General features: G+C 46.4%; 1 protein-coding gene across 1 annotated transcript in view; it reads right to left on the bottom strand.

The window, feature by feature from the left end:
* Window positions 1-23,936, bottom strand: part of STAG3 (STAG3 cohesin complex component) — a 1,294,449-nt gene that overhangs the window by 935,060 nt on the left and 335,453 nt on the right. The window lies entirely within an intron of this gene.

Genomic DNA, 23,936 nt, shown 5'->3' with positions numbered 1-23,936 from the left:
GTTGTCAGCAAGATTTACAGAACATGATTATTTACAAGGTTCGGCTAATTATGAACAGATGTACTGCTTCTCACATTACGCTGACCATTACTTACATAAATCTGCACAACCTAGAAATGTTTTTAAATATAACCAATGGGAACATTGTGCTACTCCACCTAAAAGCAGTTCGAAAACATTCCATGAGAAATTCCAGTACTTCTCAGGGTTTAATACAAGTAATGCAGAAACGTTTTATTATAAACTGTTGGATAAAACATGGACGAAAACAATGCTGACAAATACTAAATTGATATATTCAGAAGCATTTTATGAAAAAATGATGACATTTGGTTTTGATTTCTGGAAAAACAACATTGAAACAAAAACCATCTGGGGTACGAAAGATTGGCAGGTACAAGGCCTAGAAGCATTATTTCGAGCCTGCATGATCCCAGAACAAATAATGTTCTTAAATGACACAATTCACCAAACAACCTGTCTTGGCCTAGCTGAGATTAAAGAACTTAACAAACCGTCTATTTCAAAGCCAATACCTGATACTGCAACAATAGAAGTTGAAATAGACGTATCTAAAATTTTACATCTAAACAGAACACATCCTGATTGGAAAAAGTGGTTAATCTGGCCTACTGACACGAATAACTGTCAGGATAGATTCCTGAACAAAACACAGGGGTTAACAAGGACCAGACCAGACCCTAGATACTCCCAGAGACAACATTCAGGGATAGTAACAACATACAGTGTAGGGAAACTGTGCCTTGAATGGCTAGAATCATCCACACTGGCAGAAATTAAGCAGCACTTATCTTTACTTAAAGATGGTGCTGATTTGCGCGATTTCATTATGGGACCACGCAAACGGCGTCAAAAACGCTTCATAGCGGCCAGGATATATGTAGCATACAACGAGGCTTGGAAAGTAACTCAAATTGAAACAGCTGAAAAAATACGAGAAATTGATCGTATTAATTTGGAAAAATCACTTTCTGTTGTGGACAATGGGTTAATGACTGTCCTCCAGAATATATTCACTGGACAGTATTGTATCATCTGCCATCGATATAATAGACAAAGACTTGATAATGTTACAGCATGGCCAGTCGCAATTGCGTTCTATTGTACAGCTAGGCTGGACGCTGCAAAATCTTCGTTCAGGCTATGTGCCATGGCGTTTAATCAACACAACGTCATTGTTTTCCATCTTTAACCTTACTGATGAACAAATCAGCTTGGCACAGAAAGGAGCAGACTATACAATCCTGAGCATCGAAAAACTTGAGAGATTACCATTGACAACGTCAGAAAGACCTGTCATTGAATAGATAATACACGGGATTATCACAATTCCGATAACAACTTTCCAATTTAAAAATTGCCTTGAATATATACCGACTGGCCAGTATGAACGATTGGGTAAAGGGTACATTAAGTCAGCATGGAAATTACCATAAACACACACATGCTATAGTGACAGCAACAAAAATGTATTTCTTAGTGGTGAAAACTGCAAACATTCACTAAGCGGTATACTTTTGTGCCAGGGTATTAATTTACACGGGGCCTGTGAAGGAACTTCAAACAACCTTTCATGCCACCAACATGTCACACCTGCAACGCAGATAGAGCCTTTCTTTAAGCAACTCTCTAACGGGAGTTACATTCTAATAACGGATCACAGCTGTTGTGGCTTGATGCCACGGAAAGCATATCTCGTAAGCGTAACTTCCATGGTCGCTTGCTGTATGCAAGCATTGTTTCCAAACGGCCCTGAAGATTCCGAGACGCCGATTTGGCCTCCTTTGAATGTCTCTTCTATACGAATTGATACTTTAAGCAGAATGAAGTCTGTGCTTTTACAGACAACAGTGCCCATCACGTCATCAAAAGAGACGTATGATCTCCAAGTTGCAAGGACAGCTTCGGAGATACATGACCTTTTATCAACAAATTGCCCCGTGCATTTCACAGAAATGCTTAGCCAAATTCTAAATATGTCAGATGCCGTAGGTATCTCAGGCGTATTTAAGACGATATTTTCGGGACTGTTGACACCATTCAAAGCAATCCTAGGAATTATTCCTAATTTTGTCCATTCAGTCTTTGGCGGCATACCCCTGACCTTGGGACTTGTAGCAGGCATTTTATTTTTGACCCTCCTGCTCCGATATGGCAAGCCAAAACACAGACATGACTCCGGCAAGGATGGAAGAAACGATCCTAGCAGTACGCTACCGGGACCGCATAACTAGAGTCCTTGGATTGGCCCGGCTAAGAGATCTGAACATGACCTGGTTTCTTTCATTCAGACCTATATGGCAGACCTGCATCTTACCTGTGCTTCGATGTATGCTATGCGGAGAAGAATGCGTTTTAGACACCTGTCTTGCACTACCATCAGCAGTACCAATGGATATCGATACTTTGCTAAGTCCTGTAATGGCACACGCATCATGTTGTCCCCAGCGGTTACCAATCCTGATGACGGCATTCGTTGAGACTCCTGTGCTACGACTAGGTGGTGGCAGTGAAGCGATACAAGAAAGCAACATCACCCAGGTACGGCCTTCTGTGAGCATTGCTGATCCAAACATCGATAGCAGCAATCATTCTCACACCTGCCAAGTTACAGCATTATTGAACTTGGTCGAACTGTCACCTGAATATGTAGACCTGTTCTTTAAAAGCCTGTCTGATATGATGTTCTCCCCTGAACAACAACAATGATTTTTTGGAAAATGCATTCCAGCGCACAGCGTTCCCATGAACTCTGAATTTGGCCTTCAGTTTTGATCAACAAAAACTACTAAAAAGCGTTTCTAACTCTATTCCCCCGTTCACCATGAAAATGTTTTTTTTTTTATTGAACACTTTTTCAAAATATTTACCTTTTTGCTGGCACAAAAACCTTTGCTTAAAGTAGAACTATTCATAAAGAACAGAACTTCTATTTTTAGGACATCTAGAGACATAATAACTTCACCTCAGCCTCTAGCACATGTTACAGCAATTGCATTTATATGTGATGAAATAGTGTCGCCTTTTTTTCTGTATTCATAGACATTTCATGTGTAATTTTTTTTCACAAAATTGTTCAACTGATTACATATGCTATAATTTTTGAATGATTTCTATGCTTAAAGACGTACAGTACCTATATTTTCATGTATTTCAAATACGCCATTTCAAATGCTATATGTATTTTGGGGTGGGAAGTATTACACACGCATCTTATTGCTTTAGTTTTTAGTAATTTGATGGACATAAATTCGTGGAGTGGGTGTCGTGATCTATCTAGGACCCCGATCAATATTATGACCTTATGCCCCTATACGGCTATAATCAAACCATACCCCTATAATGGCATAAACGATCAGAGCCATATTTCAGAAACTCGTCTCTGCAGCTCATTACAGTATATGACACAGCAGAAGCCAATATCTAAGATTCCTAGATTACACACCGAGTTCTTTCAACAGATAAAACCCCCAGCAACCTGGGAAAGCCCCGCTTGCTATGTTTTGATTAGTAATAGAACTCTAATGAGCACTGTAAGAACGACTGGTTCTTAGTGACATCTTTATTGACGTCTTATGTCCAAAAACTTACGTCAAACAAGGCACCTTCCAGGTATAAATAATACCAACGTTGCCTTAAGCAAACAGCGGTGGTGATAGAGAATACTGGAGCAGAACAGCTGTCCCTTGCAGAGCCCAGCAGATGCGAGAAGCCCTCGGACGCTGCCCCTCCTCCTCCTTGACGCGCTGAGCAAGACGCTGTCTTTTCCCCTGCCGAGAAAATCCAGCTCCGGCGTTTCCAGCCTACCCTTGCGGGTGACTTGGATATCGAGTCCTGAGCGGAGATACAAGACCTCCAACATTCTATTCCAGAGGTACAGTGTTGACTAAACCCTTAGAGAGAATTCTTGAAGCAAACCCTTGGCAAAACCAACTTAAACTGCTACTTACTTACTCCCTCCCACGTATTAGGCTTAGGTCAGGTACACTGGGGTAGGCGTATCTAGAAGCATCAGTTGAGTACGTTAGTCAAATGTATATATGAATGTATATATTTTATTCATTTTAACCATTGTATGGCTAAGAAACCATATCAATGCTTTTACAGTATTTCGCAATCCTCATTTTACTGTACGCACTTTTTAATAATAACAAGTCTTGCAATTGTGGCAATTCATTTCTCTTGCATGAGAAGAAAGACTGTTCAATAAATAATACCTTTTATTGAAAACGCCCGTCTCTCTATTCTCTGCATAATGGTGAAAGTAATCTGCACAACTGACTGAGTGAAATAGCTGTCTATTGTTTCACACGACTCTAGAGATTGACTCTTATTCTGAGGAGCAAAGTTGTCATGTTTATGCGGCTGTTGGAAAACTGAATCCCTTCTTGTCTGAGCCAGGGGAGCTGATCACTTCCTATTCAGTCAAGAAAGTTTCCAGTGACCTCTGAGCTAGTTGGTACAAACCCAATTAAGTTTAGCATAGTCAGTAGAGACCTGGAAGACCGCACTTCTACGTCTACACTGCTGTTTATGTTATTCCAATGCGCAGGGCCTATAGGGAAAATAGGAACTACACTACAACATCTTAGCATTAGCGTGGCTTTGGAAGAGATCGGAACCTGAGAATGGCGGTTTTAAATCCTTTGTTGAGACTCCAGTTTGAGAGATGTTAAATGGAGTCAGGAAGATCTCCTTAAAGCCACTCCTTGGCAGTATTTGTGTGTTGCTAAGACGAAATAATAGGCTGCTTCACTGATCACTTTAGCCTTCATTAACTATATCCAAGAAGACTTCCAGTTTGTCCCTGGGAACATGCTCTACGAAATGCTGGATGGAGACCCAGAGATCCTGGTCATATCTGACATGGGGAGCAGTTGCGCTGGCTGCTTTCATTGTTGCAGCAGTGCTGCAGACTTTGCAGCCTGCAGAATCATGTTTTTTTGCTCTCCTTATCGGGAAGAACTAATGTTGGAGAAGTGGTGTGATGCTTTTTGGCAGTTAAGAGTCACAGAGTCTGGATTTGAATCAGAGCGGAAAAATAGCAGCTCTTGTTCTGGGGGCCGGTACTTCTTTTGTACCTCGACGGAGCTGGCTTCACTGGGGCTGGGGTCAAAAACAGTTCCATGGTTGGTTCTAGGAGGCCAGGGATAGGCGGCAGTAGAGGTCTTGAGGTTGTCCACTGGTGAAATGTCTAAAATATTACAGAGGATAAGTCTGTGTAGTTAATCACTCAAGTCTCAATAACTAAATCCAACAAATTCTACAACGAAACTGGAAGATTCTCAACATCGATGAAGAAAATATGGCACTTATGAAACAGATAGTGGCATTCAGAAGGAACGCCAACTTGAGAGACAAGTTAGTACATAGCGAATCTAAATCGAAAAAGATGTGGGAGCCCAAAACAATTGATGGACACCCCCCAATTCTAGGAAACCCTAGATAAGGGAATTGCCATGCCTGTCCAACAGCAATCACCACTCAAACGTGGTAATATAGTAACAAGTCAGGAAAACTAAAAAGCCACACTAATTACAGGAGTATTAACATAGTGTATCTGATTTTCTGCCCCTGTGGACTTGGAGACAGGGAGAGAATTCCGTATAAGGATGTCAGTACACAAGTCAGCCATTAGGACTAGTAAGACCAAAGTCCAGATGGTAAGACACTACATTGCCAATAACCATATTGAGTGAGCTCAAATGGCTCATTCTGGAGCAAATTATCATCAAAACCAGGACACGACACTGAGAAAGTGAGGAAAGATAGGGAAACCTTTTGGTTTTTTCACTGTGATACAGTGTGGAGAGGTCTGAATGAGGAGATCATATGGATAGTTACATGAATGTTCTTCTAAGAATGAATGCCCTTCTAAAAATGGGTCCTTGGAGTCTGTGAAACAGCGCATTATAGAAGAAAAGTTTTATCATAGTGTAATATTTTAGTATCTCCACTCGGAACAGCAATACACTGATAGCTCCCCTATGTAACTCCTAGTTTGTGTAACTGCTAGACTATTTATTGACAATAAATATCTAACTTGCTTGTAATTCGACCCAGTTTTGTACAAGATCATTTAGGAGCAAGGAATATGAGCTCAGTACTAAGATATCTTGAAGCCCTAAGTCTACAAACTTAGGTCTATGGCGGGCACTACTTGTCAGCAGCCGGTGCAAGCTCAAACATTTGCGTCCGATATTGGACCAGGTTTATTTTATAGATAGCCTTTAGGCGGGACACTATATTCAAAATGGTCTTGGCAATATAGAACAAAATTACAATAGTTGATAATATAGGACCATGACTGGGTAGAAGATGGCGACATCATTGCCAACATTATTGGTTTTATTTGAATCAATTTCCTCTCTGGACGATTTCTTTTTATGATTAGAGGTCTTTTGTCTCTTGCTCATTATGCGGAATAATGTATTAGTAAATAGACCCGCTTTATGTATGCATGGTACTCCACTCCAATATGGCGACCATGCACACACTGGATATAGAAGACTTTACTAAGATCGCAAGACTTCAAAGAAGAGCGTCCCATCGCGAGACTTCCGCGCTAAGATTGTGGCAGTCACAAGACTAAAAATCGCGCCTTGGTTCCGTCCATGCACTACTGCCGCCCCGCACAGATGCTCGGAATACTTGCCCCAGGAAATCATTCTAGAGGTAAGGAGGTCAAAGACAAGTTTCAGTTTGAAATAATCACTCTCCCTTTTATAATAATGGGGTGTAATGGGAGCTTCTACTTTGACGTAAACATCCGTTTCGATCAAAGCAGTTTAGTAACTTAGGAGCATTCTGTTGGGCGCTAAATAGAGACATCCTGCACGCCCATTTAGCTCCAGTCTGGGACAATGGGGGTGTAAAGGGAGCTTCAATTGGGGGCGTGGCCGGACCAGCCAAGATGGTGGACGTCTCTCAGTGAGGCTCCCGCTGCCGGCCGGTGACCGCAGCCTCTAGTGCCCTTTCTAGGTATCCTACCACGACACAGTGCCCATCACTGGTTCCCGGAGCCGGCGGGGAACATGCCAGTGTGCCTCGATTGCGGCGGAGCAGAGCAGCAGGGACGGAATCACTGCGTCCGCTGCCTCGGCGAGCGAAATTCCTAAGATGGCGGCTGGGCGCCGAGACATCGCTACCCCGGAGTCGTTCCTGCGGATCGAGCGGGACTAAGGAGAGTGCTGCTACGGGACATGCCTGGCCGGTCCTAGCAACAACGGACCCTCCGGAGTACCGAGCCGGGACCCTGCATCAATGCGGTGGGAGAACCCCCCCCCTCCTCGCGACCCGGCCTGCGGACACAGATCCCACATCGGGACCATTGAGACAGCGCGGAGAGGCGGCTCTCGACGAGCGGAGTGAGGGGAGTCTGGACCAGCACCACCTGGGATGCGTGCCCTGCAATTTTAAGGTGAGGCGGCGGCCCGAGACTGCGCACAACTCACCCGGCGCACAGGGGCCACCATCCATGCTCCTACGGAACCCCAGCAGGGACAGGCAAGAGACAACAGCCCGAGAGGGCAGCACAGCCCTGAAATCGTGCCCGCAGAGCCTCTGAAGTACAGAAGCGCGTCCTTCCTGACAGGAAGCAAGGCCTCAACAACGCGAGAGGCGCTGAAACGGTGGGCCCGCGGCCTGTGCGCTCCACACGCGACTGGGAGACCAAGAGGACGCGGAGACCGGGGCAGTAGACATACCATTGACGGTGCTATTGGAGGGACGTGAAAGAGTACTCCGTCCCTCCTCCATTCTGCGACCAGCGAGCGAGTCGACCCTCAACAGAACCGAATGCTGCGATCAGCACCCGAAGAAAAACACCATACCTGCGGCGCACCAGAGGACAGTGAGCGCGCTGGGGCTCGCCTTCCACTGCCAACAGCTAGGCCGCAACAGTGCAGATCGGAGCCGGGGGTGTGTGCTAACTGCCTGAGCGGAGTAACATCGCACACATTGAAGCCAGGAGTGAGCGCGCACCAGCAGGAGCATCGGTGCAGCAACTGGAGGGGAGGTGCGAGGGGAGGTGCAAGGGGAATCCCCCCCCCTTCACGGCCTGTGAGGGACTGCAAGACATAGGTGTATGAACGCAGTGACCAGCACCAAACGCAGGATGGTCGCCCTGACACTCCCTGCGAGTTGAGAACTATCTGCAGCCCCGCTTGCGCCCTCCCGCTTGCAGCTGGTGGGGGAACGCATGGAGACAGCGCGAGTGCACCGCAACCAGCACCCGCCGTAAGGTGACCGCTCTGACACACCGCGATGCAATAACCGTCTGCCCCCTCCATCACACCCCTGGTCCCGCGAGGGAGTGACGCCCCAAGGCTTCCTCGACCTGGCTTGCCACAGGAGAGCACGCCGACACCTCGCCACAACAGCAGCCCTCCGCACAGGAGGCGGGACCGACCAGCCGCTGCTGACCCCTCAAACGACCAGACCAGAGCAGCCCGCCGACAACCGCCGCACTCGGAGCGACACGCCGGGCAGTTGACCACCCTTAATATGGGCCGCCCACAGAAGACACCCGCCCAGACACCAGCCCCGGAGACGAACCTGCCGGAGAAAGCGCTATGTCCAGGAAACTCAACCAAGTCTTAGCGGCTATAGAACACTCCAGAGTGGCGATGGAACACAAATTCGACACCCTGGCCGCGGAACTTAACATTCTACGAGACTATCACAGGAAGCTCGGCGACAGGGTGAACCAGGGTGCAGCAACAATGCAAACAATAGAACCGCAAGTGCAACACCACCACCAAACCTTGAAAGAGCTTCAGACCCGGATTCAGGCTCTAGAGCATAAGACGGATGATTTGGAGGGACGCTCCCGCAGGAGCAACATCCGCGTTATAAAGTTGCCGGAGGGGGCGGAGGTCAAATACATCACGGACTGGATCACAACATTCACGCCCGCTGAGGAACTGACTCCCCACTTCTCCATCGAGCGGGCGCACCGTGTACCAGCGCGGAAGCCAAGGCCGGGCCTCCCCCCCCAGACCCTTCCTGATGAAACTGCTACACTTCCAGGACCGAGACGCCATTCTTCGTGCGTCCAGGGCACGAGGTCGACTGCAGGTGGAGGACAAACAAGTGATGATATTTCCTGATTACTCCCAAGCTGTACAGCGTCAAAGAGATACCTTTCAAGCAGTCAAGCACACCCTGCGTCTACAGAATGTCCAGTACACTCTCCTGTTTCCGGCCTGCCTCAGGATTGTGCACGACTGGGGCACACACTTCTTCTCCTACCCAGGGGAAGCAAACTCTTGGATAGAACAACACCTTCCATGCCGAACTGACACCTCACCCGCACGTAACAACTCTGGTGCGCGTAGAGGGGGGCGGCGACCCCGAAAACTCACCCTAACACAACTGGAGGTATGGTCCAGCCCCTCGGGAACAAGCTCTCTGGTCCCGACACAAATCATCGCTGAGCGCCAGAAAGCACTGAGGGCGGTGGCCGCCCTAGGCCCTGAGTGGAGAAACTCGGACACGGAGGAGGGCCCCTCCTATTCACCTCGGAGGATGAAGGCAGTGATGCACCTGAATCCAGGGAGGGTTCTGCAACACCTCCCGCAGTGACCCCCCAAACAGCGGACACTTTGCTCTAACAAGACTGCGGCAAACACAGGACACTCAGATAGACAACGCCTGGGGCTGGATCATACCTAGAGGCAGCCCTGCGACACTGGTCGAGCTAAGGGACTTACTGACTGTTGGCCTCTATCCGGGGGTGCACCAGGGCCTGGGCCCTCCCACCCCAGCCGACCCTGGAGACGAATCGCACCGCCTATAGTCGACACTCCACCACAGTCTTCAATGACCGCGGAGCCGAGCCGGCAGTGGCTGGAGAGATGTCCTTCCACGACAACGAACTAAGGCTTTATGCAAACCAGTTTGGACGAGTTGCTTCGTGCAACGGGTCCCCGAAGTTTGGACTGTTCCCCAAAGTTAGTTTTTTATCCCCTTATACATTCTACTCAGTCATTCCCGAGCGAGGGAGAGGCAAACAGAGCGGACAACTTAGACCCCGGGAGGGCGGGGGCTGCGGGTGATGGGCGGGGGAGGACCGGATTGGGGACACGCCCAAGACAGATGCTCGGATCGCACAGACGCCACATGACACACAAAATGTCAAAAACACGGACTTAAAGATCCTCATGCTCAATGTCAGGGGCATGCACACGGCCAGCAAACTGTATTCGATATACGCATATGTGAAGCGCCAGGAAGCCCAGGTGGCCCTCCTACAGGAGACACACTTGACGGCGCAAGAGGTAGGCCGAAAACATAAAAAATGCCATGGTATACTATGCGCCACCGAGTACTCCGCCTTCGCTAGAGGCGCACTTTCACCAACCTCCCTGTGATCCTGCCTCGGTCCTTCTTCCGAGAGTTGGACACGCTCCTTACAACATTGATCTGGGGGGACGGGCGACACAGAGTAGCTCTGCGCACTCTGCAGCTACCCACTACGAGCGGTGGCCTGGGCGCCCCATCATTCGAATCATACTTCTTGGCAGCGCAGCTCCAGTGGCTGTCCTATTGGACAGCAGAGAGGCAGACGGGAGAGACGGTCACCGACAACGGGGAGCTACCTCTACCCCTCCTTAGGCGGATCTTGATGCCAGGCTCCAAGCCGGACCGCACGCACCCGGTGCATGTCGCCGTGGCCCGTAAGTGCATGACGGGCGTTCATAAGACTATCCAAAGAACGGCCGCTATACTCCCCGCTGCTCCCCCTTGTAGGCTTCCCCCGGAAAGAAGGATCTTCTTGAGGAAGTTTCTCAATGAAGCATTATAGAGAATCCCACAGGGATCTATCGTAGCGACCCAGGAGCGCTTCCGCATTGGATACCTTCAGCAAGGAGGCCGAGGTGCCATATACCCTCCGTCCCCATGAGTCTTGCGTCTTGCTCTCCTTGTCTGGTGGTAAAGTGGAGGAAGATGCCATAGCATGAGTCTTTTTCGCCGCCACGATTATTACTGAATCCGGGGGAGGGTCGGCTCTGAGGAAGAGTGGATCCTCCTCTGGCGAACGATATTTTTTGAGAATCCTTGCTGGAACGGATTTGATAGTCGGTGGTGTGAGGAATACGTCCATGACTGGTTCTATGATACCCGGAACCAAGGGAAGCATAGGTTTGGCGACTGCCTTGTGATGCAGTGTTTCGAAAATCTGGCGAGCGGTCATAGGAATCCCGAGCTTAAGTGCCCCTCTGCCTAAAATGTCTTGAAAAGTGAAGATGTTGTCCACTGAATAGATTCTCAACGGTGGACTGTCGGTCAGTGTTGGAGAACAGTCTCTATGTGAGTGAGTAGAAACGAGGAAGAAAGAGGAGATCTGCGCTCTCTTCTCCTGCTCCTTGATCTGGATCTCAGTCTGTTCGAGCGCACCGGGGTGCGCGTTCGCTCTCTGGGCCTGGAAGGGGGTCGATCCAGATCCGCTTGCTGGGTTAACCGAGCTGCTGTATCTTTGTCGGGAGCCTAGTGATGCAATGGCCTGTACCATCTAGGTGACAACCTGATGGAAGGTGACTTCTATCTTTCTCTCCTCTCATGGGAACGTGCTGGAGGAGATGGGTTCACCTCTTCATGCAGCGACGTTGCTAGTGAATGTCCTGACACTACTGTCAGAAGACAAGATTACAACCTCCGGGGACCTAGTCGTTGATCCACGGTGAGAGTTATGAGAGCCTGAGGGAGAGGACGATAGGCTCACTGGAGGAGAGGCCTCTCCAAAAGGGCACTTAAGAGTGAAATCTGGAGCGACTCTGTGGTGCCTGGTGTCTTGACGGAGACACCTGCCTTGAAGAAGACCTCCTCTTCTTAGAAGGTGGGTTTGAGCGTACGGGAGAACGTCCCTTTGACTTAGAACGCCTCTCCGACCCCAATGCCGCTCCTTGGCGGAGACCTGCGACTCGACATCGAACGCCGTTGACGCCGGCGGAACAACCTGCTTCAACGTTGAACACCGGTGATGAGGTGTCGACGGAGCTCTGTGTTTCCATGTTGATCGCCGTTGCGACGACGTAGCCCTGTGCTTCGACATCAAACGCCGGTGCGTCGACGGAGCGCTGTGCCTCGACGCCGATCCGACGGCGGAGCGCTGTGCCTCGACATCGATCACTGTGGCAACAACTGAGTTATCTGCCTCAACGTCGTATGCCCACCTGCCGACGACAGAGACCTGCCTCTCAACGCTGAAAGCCGCCTGGTTGACGTCAAAAGAGGGACCTGAATTCTCGATGAAGTCTTCACCGTCCAAGGATGATGCGCCATCTTCGATGCTGTTTTCATCGTCGCATGCAGCTTAGACGCCGATCCAGACGCCAACTGAGAACAGGTCGGGACCTCTCTCGACGTCGACCGGGTTCTCCTCTTCTGCTGCCTTTTAAGAGACCTACCTCTTTCAGAGTGGCCATAAATATGAATTCCCTCTCTGTCTTCGAGAGTTCTCCTTGACAAGTTCATTGCATTGATGACAGCTATCAGAAGAATGTGTCTCAGGGAGACAGTCCTGGCCTTCTTGCCACAGGAAGGGCAAGGATTGAAAAGGGAAGGCATTTTGACAAAAATAAACTTTTTTTGAAAAACAAAAAAGCCAGCACTAGCACTCTAAAGTCCAAAGACGTAGAGTGAAAGTGAAAAACCTGAAGAATATCAAGATATTTTTGACAGAAAGTCAAAAAAGGATGGGGCTGAAAAACCAGGGTCCTGACTGAAGGATAAGGAAAGAACAACTGACCTGTCACCCCTGAGGCATGATGAAGCCAGGGGTCATGGCTGCCTTAAAGGCACAGTGCCAGTTTTTTTAATGAAAATGCTTTCATTTTCTATGCTATTGTTTTACAATGCAGCCTGTAGGCTAATAATGTCTAGTTTATTTGCAGTTTTAATGATATCTGAGTGTTTTGCTCATTAAAACACAGAGTTCAAGTGCTATTTGACCTAATGTGTTTTTTATATGCTTGCAAATACAGTTTTTATATAGGTAATTAAATTGTTTAGCCTCCTTTTTGGAGCTGCATTGGTGTGAGAAAAAATGATATATAGGCATACATATATGTGGGGCTAGATATATGTGATTACCATTTATAATTGTTATATTATTTTCGGGGTCCCCTCACATGGGCGGGAATATTCAGTACTTATGACTATTGATGGGGATCCCCTGGAAGAGAAACATATATAATTCTGGCCCCCTTTTTAAGTACAAGATGCCAAGGCCATTAAAACCTGCTCCTATAGGCTGCATAATATTTTTCTCTCTTAAGTGACTCTGCAGCCCTTCCCGAAGAAAGGCAAACATGCACACTTTAGAAGCTATATTTTGAGAAAGTGATAGGTAATCCCCGCACATGGGCGGGACTATTCAGTGATTATGACTACCAATGGAAATCCCTTACGAGAGAATCTGCTCTTTGCAAGAACTCTCTCTCTCAGACAGCACTTGCTGGTGAAGTCGGTAAGTGGGATGGAACCCTATCTTACTGTTGTAATGTTCAGCGTTCATCAACTTTTTTTTACCTATTTTAGACTGGTCATGGTTTGTCAGCTGCTGCACCCTCACGGCTGCAGGTTTAAGGAATCGAGTCCCCCTTTGTGTGAGTGTGACAACACTTACGCGGGCGAATGTTGCATAACATTTTTTTATATTTCAAATATTTAATACGCTCGGACACTAATTTATTACACGGCTCTTGCGGCCATTGAGTTTCAGACAAGCAAGACTTGCTCAGTCATACTTGCAGTTTTTATGGACTCCAACTATCTTTTTATGTATCTGTTATTTTATCAGGAGTTTTTAAAAATGTATGTGGCACTTTGACAGCATTCCAACTCCTGGTGGCTTAAATGTGATTAGAAACATTGTGGCCTTCAACGTCTTTCGATAACAGTTCTTCTTACTTGGATGGTGTCGCTCTCAATACCTACCTAGCAAGATATCTTTAAAGAGTGGATAGGAAGATTTGGGAGAAGGAGCACCTTCTCTCATACCTCAGATTTGCCTGAAGCAGCCACACGGAGCCTTTTGCAGACCATGCAGTCTGATTTTTGGCCTGTCCTTCACGGCTCTCTTAGACATCAACAGGCTTCCCTTGAGGCTTATTATGCTCGTCACAGGGTTCTGACTGGCCAGTGTTCTTGCCACAGCTAAGGCACTTTTCAAAAAAGGGAAGATATTCTGACGAGAAAAATAAAACATTCTGACATAAAAAAAAAAAAGCTGAATCACACTCCTAGTCTTCAGGGATGGAGAGTAAAGGTTTAGAAAGGTTGCACATAAGAGAAAGAACAAAAGCCAAGCTCAGTGCTCAAATTGGACAAAGCAGGGAAAGAAAGGGGAGTCCCTTAATGGCACAGTGCCAGTTTTAGCTCTCATAGCTATGCCAGCCTGTCTGCTAACACAGGCGTTCAATTTATTTATTTTTTAAATGTGTGCAAGTGGTCATTGCTCTTCAGTGCCTCCTGGTCACCTCCGAAGTCACTTCACACCTATGCACCCTGCTTCACTGGGGTGGGGTAACTCTCCAACCTTCTGTCTGCCACAGGGTTTCTTCAGAGTCCACGGGAAAGGATCATTCTTTACAACCGCAACCACAACTTTCCCATTGACTTGCGTTGAGTACGCAGCTGTGTTTCCACTCTGCACACAGCCTCTGTGGGGTTGCTGGGTACTTACCTTGGGTGGTTCCTTGTGTCCCCAGTTCTTATGGGTTTTCTGGTCCAAGTCCCGACTTTGTTGGCTATTCGCACTCCACTTCTTTAGTACAAGGTTTGCCCCCCCCCCCCCACCCCCCCAAAAAGACTACTGTGCACTTGTGCTTAATTACCGGTTTACAATTGAAGTATTGTGTATATTTTTGTTCATATCTCAGGGTAGGTGATATACCAATGTGTTAGTGAGTGTGTATAATACGGAAAATGCTACTTACCAAGTATGCATCTGTTCTTGGCATATAGAGCTGTAGAGTCATATGCTGTGCATAGATCGCCATCTAGTGTTGGGTCCGGATGTTTGCGCTTTATTTTTCTCTGAAGAAGTCTTTTCCAGTCACGAGGTAGGGGACTCCTCTTTTCGGTGATAGCGCGCATGGGCATCAACTCCATTGTCAGATTATTTTCCCGCAGAGGGTGATAATGGAGTTAGTAAGAGTAGTAAAAGGAGATGTCTATGAATGCATGTATCCAAGTAAGATGTTACTGCAACAGGTATAGGTACCTGGGGAGGCTAGTGGGCGCATATGACTCTACAGCTCTATATGCCAAGAACAGATGCATACTGAGTAAGTAGCATTGTCTGTTTGAGGTATATAAGCTGTAGATCATATGCTGTGCATAGACTACATAGCAGTTATCTCCCAAAGCGGTAGTTAATCTGTATCTGTTGCAGTGGTCTGAAATAGTGTACGTAAAACTGCCTAGCCCACTCTAGCTTGTTGTCTTGCTAACATTTATGCAATAGTGTTTTGTGAATGTGTGAGGTGTAGACCATGTTGCAGCTTTGCATATGTCATCTATGGGTATATTTCCTAAGAATGCCATAAATGTCCCCAGTTTGCGTGTAGAGTGTGCTTTAGTGGGAACTGGTAACGTTTGCTTTGCTTTTGCATAGCATATTTGAATACACTTGACTTTCCTACTTGCAATACCTGATTTTGATATGGGATTGCCTTTGTGTGGTGGAGCAAAAGCGACAAAGTTGATCTGTGTTACGGAAAGGTTTTGTCTGTTTTATGTAACAAAGCAATGCTCGCTTTACATCTAGTGTGTGTAGGGCACATTCTGCCACTGAATCTGGTTGAGGGAAGAACATAGGTAACTCAACAGATTGATATGAAAAGCAGAAATGACTTTAGGAAGGAATTTAGGATTAGTCAGAAGAACAATTTTATTTTAGGGTTCTTCTATAGTTAATGCCTGAAGCTCATCCAATATTCTGAGTGATGTGATAGCAACGAGGAATGCACCTTTCCATGTGAGAAATTGCAGTTCACATTTGTGCAATGGCTCAAAGGGTGGACCCCTTTGTCTGGTGAGAACAATGTTGAGTTTCCACACTGGAGCAGGTGGATGTCTCGGGGGAATGACTCTTCTGAGTCCCTCCATAAAGGCTTCGATAACAGTTACTCTAAAAAGATAGATGTTGTCTATTCTGGAGATATGCAACTATTGCTGCCAGATGTAAGCGTATGGACATGTACGTTAAATTGTTACATTGTAGATGTAAATACTAACATATGTTCTGTACAGAAGCCTCAAGCGGGTTAATGTGGTTATTACTGTATAACCGAAACCGCTTCCACTTTGCTGCATAGAAGGCTCTTGTTGTTAGACATCTAGCCTCTTTGATAATATTCATGCAATCTGGTGGTAGATTAAGATAGCCAAACTCTACGACTTCAGGAGCCAGATCGCCAAATTGAGTTGACTGGGGTCTGTATGTCTTATGTCTCCATGGCTGTGTGAGACGTAGTTTTTGGTGAGGTACTACTGAGAGTTCCAATAGGGTTGTGAACCAAGGTTGACGTGCCCATGTGGGATTAGCTAGGATTAGCTTCAGGGACGCTTGTTTGAGTTTCCAAACCACTAATGGAATGAATGGGAGGGGCAGAAAAGCGTAAGCAAATATCCCTGACCAATTCATCCATCGTGCATTGGCTTTGGCAATGGGTGTGGATAAATTGAAGCGAAGTTTGGGCATTTTGCGTTTAGAAGTGTGGTGAACAGGTCTATGTGTGGGAATCTCCACATTTGGAAGAATGGGAGGAGAACTTGAGGGTGTACTTTCCATTTGTGGATTTGCTGTGTCTGACGACTAAGCAAATCTGCTATTTGATTGTCTTCTCCTGGAAGGTCTTCTGCTAGGAGATATATTTTGTGATGTATGGCCCATTTCCAGATGGTCTGTGCTAGCTGTGACAGCTGGAGAGAGTGTCCCTCCCCGTTTTGTATGTAGTACATGGCTGTCAGCTAAACTTGAAATGCTTTCAGGGCCAGAAAAATAGCTAACTGCTCTAGATGATTTATATGAAGCAGTTTTTGTGGCAATCTTCAACTGCCTGGAATTGTGTGGGTTTGGAGATGCGCTCCCAAACCTGTCAGTGATGCGTCTGCCGTCAGAACTGTGGAACCAGGTTGCTGAATTGCTGCCCTTTTAAAAGGTTTGGTGTGTTCCACCACTGCCGAGAACGCTGGGTGAGACGGTCTACCAAAAGTAGATCTGATAACCGACCAGGAGCTTGGTTCCACTGAAGTGTTAAGCATTCCTGTAGGGGACGCATCGGAGGTCTTGCGTAAGGGACTATAAAAATGCAAGACGCTACCATTCCCAGTAATGGCATTAACACTCTAGCTGATAAGGAGTGTTGAGGCTGAAACTGAGACACCAGGGTTTGTATATTCCCGACTCTGGCTGGAGTTGGGTATGCTAGAGCTTTTTGTGTGTCTATAGTACCTCCTAGATATGCTTGAGACGTGGATGGTTGGAGATGGGATTTAGACAGATTTACTGTGAACCCTAGCTCGTGGAGCAATTGTACAGTTTTTTGTGTGTGTTAGAGAGCTGTTGTGCGAGCTGGCCTTTATGAGCCAGTCGTCTAAGTATTGGAAGACATGAATATGTTGTCTTTTTAGATGGGCTGCGACTACTGCCAAGCATTTTGTGATAACCCTGGGTGCGGTTGTTACTCCAAATGGGAGGACTTTGAATTGATAGTGCTGACCTGCTACCACAAACCTGAGGTATTTACGGGGCGCAGGGTGTATTGGAATATGAAAGTAAGCGTCCTTTAAATCCAGAGTGGAGCGAACGTTGCATTTGCTGAAGAAGAGGAACCACTTGGAGTGTTACTGTATGAAAATGGTCCGACTGAATGTACAGATTTGATTCTCTGAGGTCTAATATAGGCCTGAGAGAGCAGTCCTTTTGGGGAATTAGAAAGTAGAGGGAGTACACCGCTGCTCCCTGGTATGGTAAAGGGAATGATTCTATTGCACCTTTTTGCAACAACGAGAGAACATCTTTCTTTAGAAGGGTGAGATATTCTTCTGACATGAGGTGTGACCTTGAAGGTGGAGTGCTTGTAAGCTCCAGGCAATAATCAGATTAGATAATTTGTAGAAACCATTTGTCTGATGTAAGCGTATTCCAAATGGGTAGAAATTGTTAAAGACATACCCCGACAGGAGTGGAATGGTCGGGGGTAGGGAAAGGAAGTCCCCGTTTGGTGCTTGCAGGAGAAGTGCGTGTTGAGTTACCTCTGCCTCTTCCCCTGTGGTCATTCCCTCTATATCCACCTCTAAAATAACCTCTTGAAGAGGGCGACTGATTGTTGCCCTTATAAGAGGAGGAGGGATTGTCTCTAGATACATTTTTGGAGCTGCCCCTGTAGAATTAGCTACAAAAGAATCCTCTGTTGAGAGGGGATTGTAAGGCCCCCATGGACTTAGCAACTTGAGTATCTTTTTTCATCTTCTCTAGTGTTATATCGATAGCTGGACCAAAGGGGTGTTCTTTGTCAATGGGTTTATTAAGAATAGAGGCTTGTACCTCCGGCTTGAATTCTGAAATTCTTAACCAAGCATGTCTACGGAGCAGTACACTAGTGTTTACTGCCCGAGCTGCTGTGTCTGCCTGATCTAGAGCACACCCGAGAGAGGTATTTGTTATTAATTTACCCTCTTGAATAAGGGCACTAGCTCTAGACTTACGCTAGTCTGGAAGAAATTCAATGAGCTTTTCGAGCTCATCATAATAAGGTCTACCATACCTTGCCAATAGTGTTTGAGCATTGGCAATGCGCTAATGATTAGATGCTTGTGACCTTGTGCCCAAAGCGTCAATTAACTTGGACTCTTTATCAGGAGGAGGAGCTTCATCTGTTTGCGAATTAGGTCTTTTACAAGCGTTGGCAGCTATTAAAGAGTCCAAGGGTAACTGGCCTTTGATATATACAGGATCATTATGTGCCGATTTGTACTTTTTCTCTACCCTGGGATTGATAATTCTTGCTCTTACAGGGTCTTTAAAGATATCAGTATGTTTAAGCATACTCTTTAACATTGGTAATGCTTGTGTAGCCCTTTGAGATGAACTTAGGGTGTCGAACACAAAATCCTCCTCTGAAGTCTCTTTATGAAGCTCTACTCCGTGATATTGTGCAGCTCTGTTAACTATCTCAATATATCAAATGTTATCATCAAGAGGAGAAGGTCTGGACATATATAGGTCAGGTTCATCATCTGGTGTAGGGTCAGCATTATAATTATCCCATGGGTCAGTATCCTGTGGTGTGTAGTCATCTATATCACCATCTCCTGTATCTTGTGGGTCAGATGATGGTGGTGGAAGATAATGTGTAGGTGTAATGAGTATATTTGGATGATTGGGTGAAGAAGGTATGGTGGAGAAGGGTTAGTACTCAAATTGTTCCTTTTTAGAGGAATGTGGTAGTCTTCTTGTAAGCCCATTTTCCTCTTCTCATGAAGTTTGCCAGAAATATCTCCAGTTTCTGGATGAATCATAATCTCCTTCTGTTTTGGGTCCGAAGGTGGAATATCGGTCCGAGGCTCTTTAGTTGAAGTACTTCCTTTAGACGTCTGTTTTGGTGTCTAAAGTTTTGGCTCTGAAGTTTATGGCTCCGAAGATTTAGCCTTATGCACCAGTGGCACCGAAACCAGAGGGTGTTTGGATTTTAACGCCAAAGGTTTCAGGTTGGCACTAGCAAAGGGCCGAGTAGAGGACGAAACAGAGGGCTGTTTATGTTTCGGCACCGAACTCGGAGAGGCGCTCAAAACCTTTTCTTGGTGCCCACCTTGGCCCGAAGGCAGAGGAGGGACCGGAGCCTTTTATGGGTGAGATGGTAGGGGAGGGAAGTCTCTTTACTCCCGATCCGTTGTTCTGGTGCGAGGCCTTCGGCATCAGAGTCGGCTTCAGACAGGGAGATGTGTTGCTCCTCCATTTCAGCTTCCTGCACTTGTGATTGTTCTTGTTCAGACTAGTCTCCGAGGAGATCCGGCGCGGAGCCACTTTGCGTGTACATTTCGTGACGTTGAGCCAGACAGTCACGTAGTGTCTTCTTCGATCGGAACGACCGACGTGCTTCTCAGTCGTCGTGTTCCGGGGATAGGCAAAGGTTGCACACTTCGTGTAGGTCAGTGAGCGGAAAATTAGCGCGACACCCAGGACAGAACTTGAATGTAGTCTGTTCCATCGACTGCTAATTACCCCGGTGTTGGTAGGCCCAACAGCCATCCACAAATCTTCAGATCAAATGTTTTTGGGTGTAAACGATACGCGGAGAATGGTAAAAGCAATCCATAAAAATACTGTTGAGGGTAATGGATAGGGCGTCGAAGGGGGCCCGATAAACGGTGCAGAACCGGAGCGCAACAATTAAGATCCCAACCAGATGGTGGAAAAAAACAATCTGACAATGCAGTTGATGCCCATGCGCACTATCACCGAAAGGAAGAGCCACCTACCTTGTGACTGGAAAAGACTTCTTCGAAGAAAAACAAAGTGCAAACATCTGGACCCAACACTAGATGGCAATCTATGCACAGCAAATGATCTACAGCTCAAATGCCTTGAACATAGATATTTTTATAACTACACCATGTAGTTCTTTTTCGTTTAACCTACACTATATGATTAGATCTGGTGAAACAAGCTGCTGAACACTCCTTCTGGTCTAATCCTGAAGGTTGCTCTTCACAGCTACCAATTAGAGAGATTCCTATGGTTGTCTAAAACCACTAAAATCACCATTAGGGTTGTCTGGATTTGTGCAAGGTGCTTCACTTAAATAAGCATGCACCATATACTAAGCAAGCCTCCTATGTTGGTGTGTAGCGGTTGGGATTTAAGCCTGCACTGTTTTACCAGCTAATCTAGGTGTGGATTAAATTAACAACCATCACTAGCATTAGGCATATATAAAATATTTCTGTAAGTAGTAAGTTCTACTGAACATTTAGAATGGTTTTTAAGGGCCTAGCACAACCCTTTCTCCAATCTTGGGAAGTTTAATTTCACTAGGGTAGGTAGGTAAACATCACACTACACCTAATGACTATGTCTTTAATTGAGGAACTCAGTGGGTCCCAACCCTCTAGATACAATGGTCTTAAGTTTCACAAACTGAGGAACCTGCATGCCTCTGGAAAGCTAAAGACAGGGAAAAACCCTAACACTAGAGCTGCTAGTGCAGGATGAACTCCAGAATCCGGATAGGTCAGAAGGGCAGGGCAAAGTGGGTAGGGAAGCTCTATAAGATGGGTCAGGGGTGGTTCACCCCAGAGACACACATTCTGAACAGGATGAGTCTGATCTCCCAGGGAATAGTACGGATGGTACAGAGGGTGTCCCTAGAGGTAAGAGCCCCTTTATTCCTCCTGGAGGGTGCAAAGAGTACAGGTGGGTCTAGAGCCGCCTGCTCTGTCCATTCCAATACCTCAGACAAATCCATAGGGACATCCATTTCTAGCAAGAGAGGACTCCTTAGAGAGGGAGTACCACCTACTCAAACTTGAGAGAGCCAAGCTCAAGAAAGAGCAGGTGGCCCTTGATAAGAAAACCATGGAAGTCCAGAGGGCTAGGAACAATTTGGAACTAGAGTCCCACGGTGGCAGCACTAGTGTACCTAGAGTCACAGAAAAGCCCTTTGATACTAGGAACCTGATCAGGAAAGTCCCTCATCACCAGCAGGGGATAATATCCATAAATGAATCACTCCTTTAGAGAGAGTCTGTAAAGTTCAGAAGGTCCCCCAAGGGCGGTGGACAGCTATCCTGTGGCTCTCCTTCGCTAACAAAGGTAGAGACAAACTTCTCTCTGTCAGAGAGGAAGATGCTGACAACTACTCAGTCTTGAAGAGTGCCCTTATAGATGGGTTTGGTTTAACCGCTGAGCAATATAGGGTTAAGTTTAGGGATACACAGAAGGCATACATCCAAGACTGGGTTGATTTTATAGACAATGCTGTTAGGGCTCTTGAAGGATGGAAGCAAGGTGCATGATTGAGAGATTATACAATTTGTTGATAAAGGAGCACATCCTTAATAATGGTCAAAATCAGCAGCTACACCAGTACCTGGTGGACTCTGATCTGACCTCTCCCCAATAATTAGGAAAGAAGGCAAACAAATGGGTCCTTACCAGGGTTAAGCAAAAAGCTCATGGTGGTGTTGACCAGAAGAAGCAAGATTCTTCTAAAGCCCAGGAGAAGGGTGGGGAGAAGGGTAAAGACAAAAAGGAGTCTTTAAAAGGTCCCCAAAAACCTGCCTATGTGTCCCAATCCTCCTCTTCCTCTGGCAAGAAACCTTGGTGTTACATGTGCAAGGAGAAAGAATAATTAGCATCTCTTGTTATACGGCCTAAGGCTAACTACAAAGAAGATACTACCACTGTCCCTCTGGCCACTAGCCCCCCTTGCACCGGTTCAAGTGGTAGTACAGCCCCCCAAGGTATTAGTAAAGTTAACCTTGGGTTTTGAAGTGGGTTCTGGCCCAGTCAGGACACCCGCTCAGGCTGTCCTTGTCTGTAACAGTGGCATGAACCTTTCCACTTTACTTGTAAGTCCTACTAACTTGGTTAAGTACAGACCACAACCTTTGATCAATGGTCAAGAAGCTATGGCTTACAGGGACACAGGGGCCAGTGTCACAACGGTTAAGAGAAACTTGCGCCGCCTAAGCAAATCATACTTGGTCAGTGCTGACCACTCATTGGCAGTTACGAATCTCAGCTGGGGAGGGACAACTGGCTTTAAAAAAGTTGTGGTTTCTCCAGAACTAAGTGTGGCCTGCCTGTTGGGCAATAATTTTGAAAAGTCAGCCTGGTCTGAAGAGTTCAGGACACATGCAAAGATAATGGGAATCTCTGCCAGTGCATCTGCGGTCACCAGGGCTCAGATCAAACAGCTAGGCACTGATGGAGCACTGTATCCCGGAAAAAAATGACCAGCTGGCTCCTAAGGGAAGGAGCGGAATGGGTAAGGAATAATCCTCCTACCAAACTACCAGTGTGGATCAGTCTCCTGATGGAGATGACCTCATCCACTGTGAAGGTACTGTCCCAGAGGAACTTGGGCATAACCAGGCAGAGTTCCTGGGGGCAGGGGACCCTTCCAGGGCTGACTTGAGTTTGGAGTAGAAATCCTGCCCAAGCTGATGCTGAGGAGGCAAGAATGTCAGTGGGTCCCATAGGATCTATTGGGAAGATGGGCTCTTGTTCTAGGAGTGTAGAGACCTCAAGCCTGGTGCCATCAGGAGGTTGTTAATACCTCAGTTCAGGGGTGTTCTTCTATCCCTAGCACATGCTATTCTCTTTGCAGCACATATTGGGCAACTATCATGTACTAAAAAGATAGGTACAGAGGAATTAATATTTTAATATAGGGAACATTCAAATACCCCATCTCCAGTCTTCAATCCTACAAAAATATATTGTCTAAACAAAGACACACATACACAATGGGACAGATCTTTGAATAAAACCTAATGACAACATATTACACAAGGACATACAAAAATACATGTGAAAAACATGTTCAACAAACAAACTCAACTTTATGTTGCTGATACCCAAAAATATTTCTACTAGTGTTCACACATATATGCTAGGTGATTCACTCGTAGGTAGTCAAGCTGTGCACTTTCGGCAAAGGCACCTCTTTTCTTTTGGCTCAATTGTGTCACAAAAAGTTATTAAATCACTCATTTTTATAGAGACTCCTCTGAAAATTGTCGACGCGGACGCATTTCAGCCTTTGGATTCTTCTTGCCTCCTCAGGAGAAGGGCAATGGAACTATGATAGTGAACTACTTTGTAGGTAGCGTCCACCAAACACCCAGATCAGTAGCGCCTGGGAAAACGCCTCAAACCGAGGTGAAACCTCCTCTCT

Source organism: Lissotriton vulgaris, chromosome 12 (genome assembly GCF_964263255.1).
Source record: "Lissotriton vulgaris chromosome 12, aLisVul1.2, whole genome shotgun sequence".
NCBI lineage: Eukaryota > Metazoa > Chordata > Amphibia > Caudata > Salamandridae > Lissotriton > Lissotriton vulgaris.
This window is presented reverse-complemented; position numbering and strand designations above follow the sequence as displayed.